The sequence below is a fragment of the Ictidomys tridecemlineatus genome, chromosome 2 (assembly GCF_052094955.1).
Source record: "Ictidomys tridecemlineatus isolate mIctTri1 chromosome 2, mIctTri1.hap1, whole genome shotgun sequence".
NCBI classification, from domain to species: Eukaryota; Metazoa; Chordata; class Mammalia; order Rodentia; family Sciuridae; genus Ictidomys; species Ictidomys tridecemlineatus.
In genome coordinates this window covers 179,608,497-179,620,497 of record NC_135478.1, presented here as the reverse complement: position 1 = coordinate 179,620,497, position 12,001 = coordinate 179,608,497, and positions in this window count along the sequence as shown.

Sequence of the window (12,001 nt, the reverse complement as noted above, 5' to 3'; positions counted from 1 at the left end):
ATATGTAACTAAAAACAAAATTGAAGAGAAAATAAAGCTCCATAGGGACCAGAACAAAGAGGGATCCAAGTTCTTCCACAGGGGATGAAAGGAAATCAAACTGAAGAAATCTCCAAGTTCAAGTATCCAACAGATGTCAAGTAATAGCAGTTTATGAGTTTAAAAGGACTCCATTTTTTTTGTTTAACTGGCATATCATATTAAAAGGTTTTCTAATTAAGTGCCAATATAGGAAAAAAAGAAACATACAGTGAGCTCTTATTTGGTGAGTCTATTTATCAAAAGATGTGATTCCCAACCTCACCATAAAGTCTATGAGGAAATCTTTTCCATTTTAAAATGAGAATAAAAGAAAAAGGTAACCATTAATTTTAAAATTTATTCTGGGATCTATGCAACAGAGATATAATTTGCTCATGAAAAAGAAAGATTCTGTCTGTCAGTTTTAGTTTAAAAGACAATTCATAATTCCAGGTCTAAACCTTCCTGAATATAACACTTCAATTTTAAAAATTATTTGTAAAACTGTGAACTTTAAAAAAAAAACATAGATGTGAAGTGTAACCAAGAAAAATTATTTACTAGATTGTAAGCGATAATCTTGAATTAAGTATCAACTTCAATTCTACTGAAATTAAAAACATAAAACAAAGGATCCTCAAAGAGAAAGTACTGCCATGGATCATTCTCACTTCATGCAAATAAGGCATTGAAAAGCAGTTGTTTGGGGGGCATTATTAATGCCAATAGCCATTAAATAATAACAACTCTATATAATAAAGGTTGTATCTCCCCCAATTTGGCTGTCCCAAGATCAGGGTTAACCTCCTCTATGTACTCATCTGGCAATGAAATCTTCCCAGGAGCAGATATTACTACACTTGCAGAGTGACAGACAGCCACATTAAGCACCAACTGGTCCACACCTAGGTCTTCTCACCTGCATACCACAGAAGAGGAGGTAGACTGTGTGTTAGAATAAAAGAATCACCAGCACCAAGGTGAACATATCTCATCCAGGACATGGGACTGATTTAGGTACTACATATTAATAGCACCCTACCCAATCCCAGACTATAACACACAGATGATGGAGCCTTGAAATGGGAGGAACAGCCCTATTTTAGTTAGATTTTTTGTTGCTGTGACCACAAGTAGCTCAGGACATCACACTAGGAATGGGGGGTTGGGGGGAGAGAGATTCTTCTCACCATGGACAGAATATATACCCCAAAGGCATGCCCCCAATGATCTACCTCCTCTAGTCACAACCTACGTGCCGACAGTTATGACTCCCTATCAGAGGAGCAATGCTAATAGGTTAAGGCCCTTCTAACCCAATCATCTCACCTCTTAACTTTATGCATTATTTCACACCTAGATTTTTGAGGTTATCTCATATCTAAACCATAACCTAAATGAACCTTCCATGAGACATAAGCCTCCAAAGTCAGAGACAGTTCTAATTATTTTAAGTCTACTAAATTTGTCACAACAAAGTAAAATATCACTAAATCACTACCATCAAAACATTTCTTTATTTGCCTATGATGAATAAAACATAATACCTTATGCTAGGGATATACAGAAATAAAATACAACATCTGAATATAAAAGGTTTATAAGATAGATGAAAAAGAGAACATATAAATTAAAAAGTAAAATAAAAAATAAGGTAACATTACACAAACTGCAAAACTCGACAACATTAGATCTAAAGAAAGGAGAGTCAGCTTTCAATGAAGGCCCATTCCATGCCTATGAGCAGGTCACCAATCAATGCACTTTACATAGTCACATGCTTTGTTTGGGTTTTAAGAGAAAGACTCTTATAAAAAAAATGTTCAACATCTTTAGCAATCGGGGAAATATAAATCAAAATTACACTCACGTTTTATCATTTAGAATAGCAACCATCAAGAATATAAATTATAATAAATGGTGGTGAGGATGTGGGAAGAAAGGAATGCTTATACATTGTTGGTGAAGTGGCAAATTACTACAATTACTATAGAAATCATCATGTAGCTTCCTCAAAAGACTAGGAATGGAATCACCATGTGACACAGACATTCTACTCCTCATTATTTATCTCAAAGAAGTAAAATCAGCATAGTTTAACAACACACGCATTCCAATGTTTATAGCAACACAATTCACAATAGACAAGTTATACAAGAAGTCCGGGTATCTGTCAACAGATGAATAAGTAAAGAAAATTTGGTACATATGCACAATGGAGTTCTTCTTAGCCATAAAAAAGAGCAAAAGTATGTCTTTTGATGGTAATTGGATGGGACTGGAGAACATCATGCTATGTGAAATAAACCAGACTCAGAAATCAAAGGTTGAATGTTTCTTCTCATATGTGGAGGCTGAAGATAAAAAAGGAATAAAAACATGAGATCTCACAAAAATAGAAGGGAGATCAGTAGAGTAGAAGTAGGGAATAAAAGGGGATTAAGGAAGAAGGGAAAAGGAGAAGAACTAGAGAATAAAATTGACCAAACTCTGCTATGTGTATGTAAAATAAATCCTTTTATGTATAACTACAATGCACTAAAGAAAAATATGTAAATAAATAGAAGAGAGAAGAGAAAAACAGAAGAAGGCCCCCTAGGGAAGAAAGGAGAAGGAGAGGGAAAGGGGAGGTACTAGAGATGAACTGGAGCAAATTATATTATGTGCATATATGAATATGTTGTGATGAATCCCACTATTATATATAGTCATAATGCACTAATAAAAACATTAAAACAATAACTTCAACTAATAAGTATAGACAGAATAAAATAGGGAAAATTGCCATTTTCAACCCCTAATGAAATAATTAATTCAGGCAAGAATCTCGTTGGATGCTAAAACCATTAGGTAAAAGATAATGGACAACTATATATTCAAAGTTACAAAAAATTTATTCCCCAGATTACTTGTCAATCATAAAGAGGGTTAAGGAATGGAGGGTTGTGGCTGTACTACTGTTGTGGTATGCATATGAGGTGTCCCCGAAAAACGTATGTGTGAGACAATGAAGAATGTTGAAAGCTAAAATAATTAAAATATTAGATATGTAACCTAATCAGTAAATTAAGCCATTTGATGGATTAATAATTTGAAAGGACTAGGTGATATCTGTAAGCAGATAGGGTGTGGTTGAAGGAAGGTGTGCACCTTTGGGGTTTATATTTTGTCCCTGGTACTTTGCTCAGTCACTCTGATTATTGGCTACCTTGAGCTGACCAGCTTTCCCTCACCATAATGTTCTACCTCACCTCAGCCATAGAATGATGAATTTGTTGGACTATGGACTGAACCTCTGAAACCGTGAGCCCAAAATAAACTTTTCCTCCTCCAAGTTGATCTGGTCAGGTATTTTGGTTACAGAGATGAAAAGCTGACTAACACAACCACTTTAACCAAGAAAGCAAATAATATCAAATCGCTCCTAGTGGGACAACCTGGTACCATGTGCCTCCTGACATGAACCAATACGCAAAAACCACCGAATCACCTATAAAACAGTCTTGCCAAACATTATCCTCAATATAACCAAGGTCTAAAATCTAACTTCCAGTTTCCAGGAGATGCAAGGCTCAGAAGAACAATGTCAACTTGAAGAAATAATCACCCACAAGAATGTGAGACAGTCTATCTGAGACTAGTCTTTTTGAAAGGCAATGTTATGAAATAACATAATAACACAATGGCCATCCTTGATTGTATCCTGGTTCAAAGAAAAAAAAAGGAGATTTACAAAAGGCATTTGGAGAAAATTGGGAACATTTTAAATATGGTCTGGGTATTAGGTTATGTTGAGGAGTCATTAATTTTGATAATAATGGTATGCAGTTATATAAGAGAATGTCTTTTTATTATTTTTAAGTTAAAAGGCTTTGTTCACTCCTGTAATGGACAGAGAGTCAAAGAGTTATAGAGAGACACAGACTGATAAGTGCTCTGTGGCAGGTATCTGGGTGTTTCTTTTACTAATATTTCATTTTTTCTATGCTTAAAATTTGTATCAAAAAAAAGTTGAAAAAAAAGGTATAAAAGAAGATTAAGTCCAAACATAACCAACATACCAAAATGCTGTTTTAGTCAGCTTTTTCATTGCTGTGACTAAATGATCCAATCAGCACAACTGTAGAGGAGGAAAAGTTTATTTGAGGGCTCATGGTTTCAGAGGTCTCAATCCATAGACAGCTGGCGCCATTCCTTGAGGCTCAAGGCAAAAGAGTGTGGTAGAGGGAAACAGCTGATGTGGTGAGCAAGAAACAGAGAGAAAACTCTACTTACCAGATACAAAATAGATAACCCAAAGTCATGGCCCCAGTGTCCCACCTCCTCCAGCCACACCCTACCTGTCTTCAGTTACCACTCAGTTAATCCCTATCAGGGGATTAAATCACTAATTGTGTTAAGGGTCTCACAATCCAATCATTTCTTCTCTGAACCTTCTTGCATTGTCTAACATGTGAGCTTTTAGGGGATACCACTTCTAAGCCATAACACTGACAATGGTAACGTCAACATAATTACAATATATATATTCTGTCTGAAAAACCTATGTCTTGGGCTGGGGCTGTGGCTCAGTGGTAGAGCGCTTGCCTAGCATGCTTGAGGCACTGGGTTCAATCCCCAGCATCACATAAAAAATACTAAATAAAGGTATTGTGTCCATTTACAACTAAAAATTAATGGTTAAATTTACAACTAAAAAACTAAGTTTTAAAAAAAAAGTTCTGACTCACTACAACCTCTTAAACTTTTTTTATTTTGAGAACTCTGATGATGTTATGTTCTTGATAGCTTGTATATTTTCATTAAACACAAAGAATCAATACCATGAGTGTAAGAAAATTTTGCTACAAATTTCTGAATTCTTGGCAAGTTCTATAAATAGAGACATTGCACTTTTCAGTAAAGTCTAACTTAAATTAGGTAAACATTGATGTTCAGGTCAAAAGAACTGAAAATGATACATGATACTTATAAATAAATATAATTTGTGGAAAACAGAAAATTAAAAAAAGAAAATAATTGCTACTGAAACCATTGAAAATATGCTGAATAAGAGTGTGAAGAGTCATCGTATGAACAAGAGATTGGTGCACACCTCACCAAAGGCTTCACCCAAATAAAAATTTTAAAAAACACTGAAAAAGAAATTTGATTTTATAGAAAAAAGTTTCAATATTTTTCTTAATGATATTATTTTAAAATCAGAAAAAGTAAATAAAAGAAAGACAGGCATAAGATAGAATTGTGTGTGAAAAATAAAAAGCTTTAAGCCTATCCATTTAAGGTAATTGTAATATAGGCTATTGTTGCTTTGGTTCTGATGCTATTTAATACATTCATAGTTTGCAAAAGGATGTTCAAGTTATATTAAGTCACATTTCAAATAATGTCTTGGCAAAGCAACAGGGAGTATAGCAAAAACAGGCCAAACCAGATGCAAAATGTACATGTATTTCATTAATCAACATGGACTTTTTTTACATTTTGAAAAATATAATCCAGTACCTTTAGATTGCATTATAGGAACAGCAGCAAAGAAATGCCCAGAGATCTTAGAATGATAATGGAAAACAAATTAGAGATTAGTTTCCAGCGACGTAATGAAAAACAGGTCAGTGCTGATGAGAACTAGGTATGGGTAGAACACTGCCTTTCCTTACTGCCTGCTGACACTGATGTCATGTTCAAATTGGGGACACGAGAAGCCTGGGAACAGCAGGTATAGCAAAGCATATAAATAAGTGCCTTCAGGGTTTCATTCATCAAAGAAAGCACAAGCAATTAAATACATATGAAGAATCTGCCAAGAGATGACAGGGTGAAGAGAGAAAGTTACAAAAATATATAAAAGATATTAATGCCAAGAAGAAAGAGAAAGCCTTTGACCCAGAGCTAAGAATAATGGGATTAAATAAAGAAATGAAAAACTTATCGTAAAAATTATTTAAGTGGTATCATTGGAACATCTCTTAGTGCTTGCCTTTTGTGTGCTACTGTACAATTTAACAGTTATATCCTCCCCATCCCAGTCGTTCACCTGGGTTAATGTTCTTCCCCTGTTGTCAGGTTACTCAAATTCATTAAATATTAGTATAGTACAGTAGTGCCCACATTTTACTGTTCATGAGAACCATCTGGAAACTTCAAACATCTCAGTGTTCTGGTCCCACCCCATACCTATTAATTCAACATATCTGGGAGTGGGAGCTGGCCATCAATATACTTCAAAGATCATCAGGAAATTCTGATGTAGAAAGTGCAGCAAAGTTTGGGATCTACTGGTACAGCGTGCAGAGGGAAGTGTTGACAGCTGTATATATTAGAAAATTCACACTAGCAAAAATAGTGTCAGAAAAACCTACCCCACAAGTACTAATAGTCCAGTCAAATCATATAAATTCTGTATACAATGAGACAAGAATTACCACGTGATAGCCAGAAGAATGTAGAGCTGAATAAGTCGGTGACCAGGAGGAAAAACTGGTAATTTGTACCATAGCTTCGCTTGGTGGGAAACCACTGCTGGGATGTTGTAAGAACTGACTCCACACTAGCTGGATATAGGCACAATGTCTTTTTTTCTTTTTTCTTTTTGTTTATTTTATTTTAGTTATTTATTTAATTTGGTTTTTTTTAGTTATATATGACAGCAGAGTTTATTTTCACATATTTATACAAACATGGAGTACATCTTATTCTATTTAGGATACCTGTCTTGTGGTTGTACATGATGTGGCAATTCACTGTGGTTTATTTATATATGTACATAGAAAAGTCAGATTCATTCCACTGTCTTCATATTTCCTGTCCCCACTCTCTTCTCTTCATACCCATTTGTCTAATCCGATGAACTTCTATTCTTCCCCCTTACCCCCTTTATCATGTTTTAGTATCAGCATATCAGAGGGAACATTTCACTTAGCACAGTCTCCAGATCCTTCCATTTTCTGGCAAATGTCAAAGTCATTCCTTTTATTGCTGAGTAATATTCCCTTGTTTATATATACCACATTCTCTTTATCCTTTGAAGGGCATCTATGTTGGTTCCATAGCTTAGCTATTGTGAATTGAGCTGCTATAGACATTGATGTGGCTGTATCACTATAGTATGCTGTTTTTAAGTCCTCTGGATATATACCAAGAAGTGGGATAGCTGGGTCAAATGGTAGTTCCATTCCACATTTTCTGAGGAATCTCCACACTGCTTTCTAGAGTGGTTGCACCAATTTGCTGTCCCACCAGCAATGTATGAGCGTACATTTCCCCCCTACATCCTCACCAACACTTATTGCTTATTGTTACATGTATTCTTGATTATTGCCATTCTGACTAGAGTGAGATGAAATCTCAGTGTAGTTTTAGTTTGCATTTTTCTAATAAGTACAATAGCTTGTTTTTCTTTTTTACCTCATTTTTCTGGATAGCGGATAATTTAGATCATGTTAAAATTTTGAAAACAATTTCAATTAAAATCTTTTTCAGGGCTAATTTATGTTATTTTATCTTAGATTATAAAGCCCATTTAAAATTTTCATTTTGCTTTGTGATAGAGTATTCATTAGCATACTCTACATAAGAATTTGGAGGGTTTCCTGAGTCATGGAAAATTTCTTTTAAATACATGAGGAGATCAAAGTAGATGAATTTGGAAGTGACTTGAAAAGTATATACAGCTTATTTTATTTGAAAAACCCATAATAAATTGCATTTGTTATGGTATGGATATGAGGTGTCCCATAAAGCTCCTGTTAATATGGGAATATTCAGAGGTGAAATGACTGGATTGTGAGAGCTGTAACTTACTCTGCCAATCCTAGTTTGAATGGACTAACTAAGTCGAGGACTGTAGGCAGGTGGAGCATAGCTGGAGGAGAAGGGTCACTGGGGGAGTGATCTGGAAGATATACCTTCACTGCAGCTCCTTCCCCCTCTTCTGCTTCTGGGGTGCCTTGAGGTGAGCAGCTTTCCTTCCCTGGACTCTTCTGCCATGATGTGCTGCCTCACTTTGGGCCCCAAAAAATCAAGTCAGCAGTCTATGGAGTGAGACCTCTGAAGCTGTAAATCCCAAATAAAAATCTCCTCCTCTAAGTCGTTCTTATTGGGGATTTTAGTCACAGCCGTAACAAAGCTAACCAAAACAGTATTATTTGAGTTTGACTTTTGAAAACTAATTTATGATTCATGCTTATATATTCTGTGCAAGAGTCCAAATATTATTCCACTGCCTCTCTCTCAAAAATTTTTCTTTAGCAAAAAATGACCTGATACAATCTTCTCTGCTTCCATCCCATTGACTCCCAGGCTCTCTCTAATCTCTTTTCAATTTCTCTCTTCTACCCCTGCACCTCAGGGAATAAGAATTTTCCAGACCAGAGAGGGACATCTAACCACCTAATTTGGAACAGGAATAAAATCAGTGTCTCCCACATATGACAGAACTTGGTCTAATCTTAGGGAGGTGGAGAATAGATCTTAGGTGTTAGAACACCTGGCAACCAGCAGTTTTGACGTGGAGTTGTGCATCGAAGAAACACAGGGGATGTGAAGTACCTTTGAGAGCTGTGTCACTTTTGTAGCTGACAGTAACCCACAGCTGAGTCTGACACATTTATTCACCACCCTTTCTAAGCCTCTTCATTTGAAGGCAATGACATGGCTTCACTTCTGAATTCTTTCTAGTAATATTTACCCCTTCAGGACATTTCTTCTGCTGGACCTTGAATTTTATTTTTCCTTCACACCCATAATCCTGTTAACCTCCTCAGCAATTTTAGTATCTGGTTATGAACCATTTGACTTCTTATTCTCAGCTCTTTGCTCTCCCTGACACCACTAAACTTCATGGTCAAACCCTCAGATGGTCCATATTCCGGACTTCATCACACGCACTAAGACACATATAACAACTCAAGAATTCTCCCAGTGAAACAGCAACTTGCACTGACACATATAACAACTCAAAAATTCTCCCAGTGAAACAGCAACTTGCCTGCCTGCTCTCATTCATCTATTCAACAATTAATTATCACCCTCCAGCTGGTGCTCTGCCCTGAGTGTGCGGCAGTGACCAAGACACAATAGTCATTCTTCATGGTTATCACCGTCTCACACTGTCAGACACAGTGAACCTGGTCTTTGACTGTTTCATCAAATTTCTGCTTCCCTCCTTCTTAACCCTAAGTCTGTTTCTTGAGTTTAAGTATTAAACAATGTCTAGGGTGCTCATTCCCAGCTGGCTCATTCCCAGTCTGTGTGTTCCTGTCCCTGGACACCAGAAAACAAAATGCCAGGAATACCTTTCCTCTGCTAATTGATATTTTCTAACTACAGAGGGGAGGAAGGTGGGGCTCCTGCTAAATGACAACAATTTAATGTCTCTCCACTTTACATCAACAATTGTTTCACTTTTACACTCCACCCCCTTTACACAAGTCTCCAGACTCACCAATTATCAGAAACAGCCCTCAGCAGGAGCCCCATCACTTACACCTTCCTTCCCCATGGAACATGTGTTTTGACATCTCTCCTCTGATCAGATCTTCTAGTACAAAAGAAAAAGAAAGAAGTGTTCTTCCTCCTCTCGATACCCATCAGAATCATCCCTGCAGCTAGTGCTTCTTATATTCCTCCTTAAGTAGTGATAACCATATAAAATATACACTCTGGAGGGATATAAGCCGAGATGATGTAATTCAATATGTACACAAGGAATAGATGAAGGTGTATAAAAATCTGCCCATTCAATTGCCAATGTTGTTTACTTTTGGTGAGTTGTGTTGAATTGAGAGTTGGGGGTAGAAATTTACAATAAGAACGTTTTCAGGGATTACTTATGGAAATAAAACTAGTTCTCAGAACCTTTAGAACAGTTTCACATGATCACTATGGATTTTAGATAACAGAAGAACCATACTCTCATACTTAAAAAGATAAATATTTTACTCAGAATATATCATTTCATCTCAGTGAGACCCTTGCCTAGCATCTTTTCAATCATATAATTCCTTAATCTACTTTGCAGCACTTCTATACCCTATCTGGACTGGATATAGAGATTTGAGAGTCATTTGCCTACAAATGATAAGTGAAGCAAATTGAGATCACTCTGGAAATATTTGTAAAGAAGAAGAGAAATGATCAAGGTCAGAACAGGGAAGAACAATAACCTGCAAGGAGAAACAGGCACACCTGAGGCTAGAGGCAGATGGGTCTGCTGCTTTTGTCACCATCTGCCAGTCCATTCTTTTCTACCCACAACTATGGTGACACTACACCATACTGTTTCCCCTTTTGCCTATATGTATCCCTCAGGTGTGCTACCACTAAAAAGTATTTATTGCATTTAGCAACAAAAAAGCTCTTTGGTTCTATGGACTATGTCCCCCCAGATCCATATTGGAAACCCTAATTCACGGTATGATGGTATTAGGAGCTGGGGTCATCGGGAAGAAATTATCCCAAAAGGGTAGAGCCTCATGAATGTATTAATGCCTTTATAAGGAGAGATACCAGAGATAATGATACTAGAGATGAGAAAAACCTTGGGGTTTCTCTCTATATCTATCTATCTATCTATCTATCTCTATCTCTCCCTCTCTCCCTCTCTTTCCAACTTCCTCTCTGCCCCCATGTGAGGATTCAATGAGAAGTAACTATCTATGAGCCAAGATGGTTCATCAAAAATCTAATCATGTTACCACCCTGATCTTAGACTTCCAATCTCCAGAACTGTGAGAAATACATTTTTGTGGATTAAACCACATAATCTGTGGCATTTTGTTATAGCAGCCCAGACCAACCAGTGGCCCTGTTTACAATAGATTCAGTAAATCCCATCCAGAAACCACAAAGTGGATGAGTAGGGACTGAATATCAGGTAAAGAATGTGAAGAAAACAAGTGTAAATTCAGAAAGCCTTCAGACAGTGATAGCAAGGAAAGAAAGAGCCTGAAGCAGCAATGGAAAGATTGAGGTCGACACACAACTTTTCAACTCCAGAGCTACCTGAGTACATTCAAATTCTAGTGGCAAAATTTGGTTAAGAGAGAGAGAGATGATAAAAATTAGCTCTCATTGTTGTCACTCCACAAAATGCATTCCAAAAGATCACAATTGATTCCCTTATCATGAAATCTGACGACCTCTCCTCAGCTCTTTCACCCTGACTTTCTGCAGCAGTTGATGAAATTGACCATTCCTTTCCTTGAAATTTTTTTTCAGATTTCTAGATATTTTGGATTCACCTACTTTCTGCCTGTCTCCTATTTCACTGGCTGATGGTGTTTATTCCCCCAAGCTGTCTGTCCTTGGCCTTAGGGTTTTTCTCTCTATACTCTTATTCAGCTAATCCTTCCCCAGTGAGTTAACTCACTTCCTCCTTGCTATTAAGAAACAAATCCTTGTCTCTATGGGCTGGGGATATAGCCCATTAGTAGAGCACTTGCCCAGCAAGTACTCTTGGATTCATTCACTCTCCAGCACACACACACACACACACACACAAAAAAAAAATTCTATTCTCCCTGTGCTTGTTATCACCTTTTCAAAATTAAAACCCTTTGGCTTTTCAACTCATACATGCTCTTTCCAAACCTTCCCTAATCATACCAGGTGTGATGGGGCACACCTGTAATCTCAGCAATTCAGAAGGCTGAGGCAGGAAGATTGCAAGTTTAAAGCCAACCTCAGCAACTTAGTGAACCCCAAAGCAACTTAGCAAGACCCTGTCTCAAAATAGAAAATAAAAAAGGCCAGAGATGTGGCTCAGTGGGTTTAATCTCCAGCACCCCCCAAAAGAAGACAACTCGAATATTCCCTAATTTTATCAATGAATATCTGTCTCCTAGAAACAGCAAATGGACATAATTCTACTGGTTTTCTTAAATAATTTTTATCACTGCCATCTCTTTCTCTTTGTTCCCATTGCAATAGACACTCCATAAGATTCCTTTCTTCCTTTCTCTCTTCCTTCTTCGTTCTT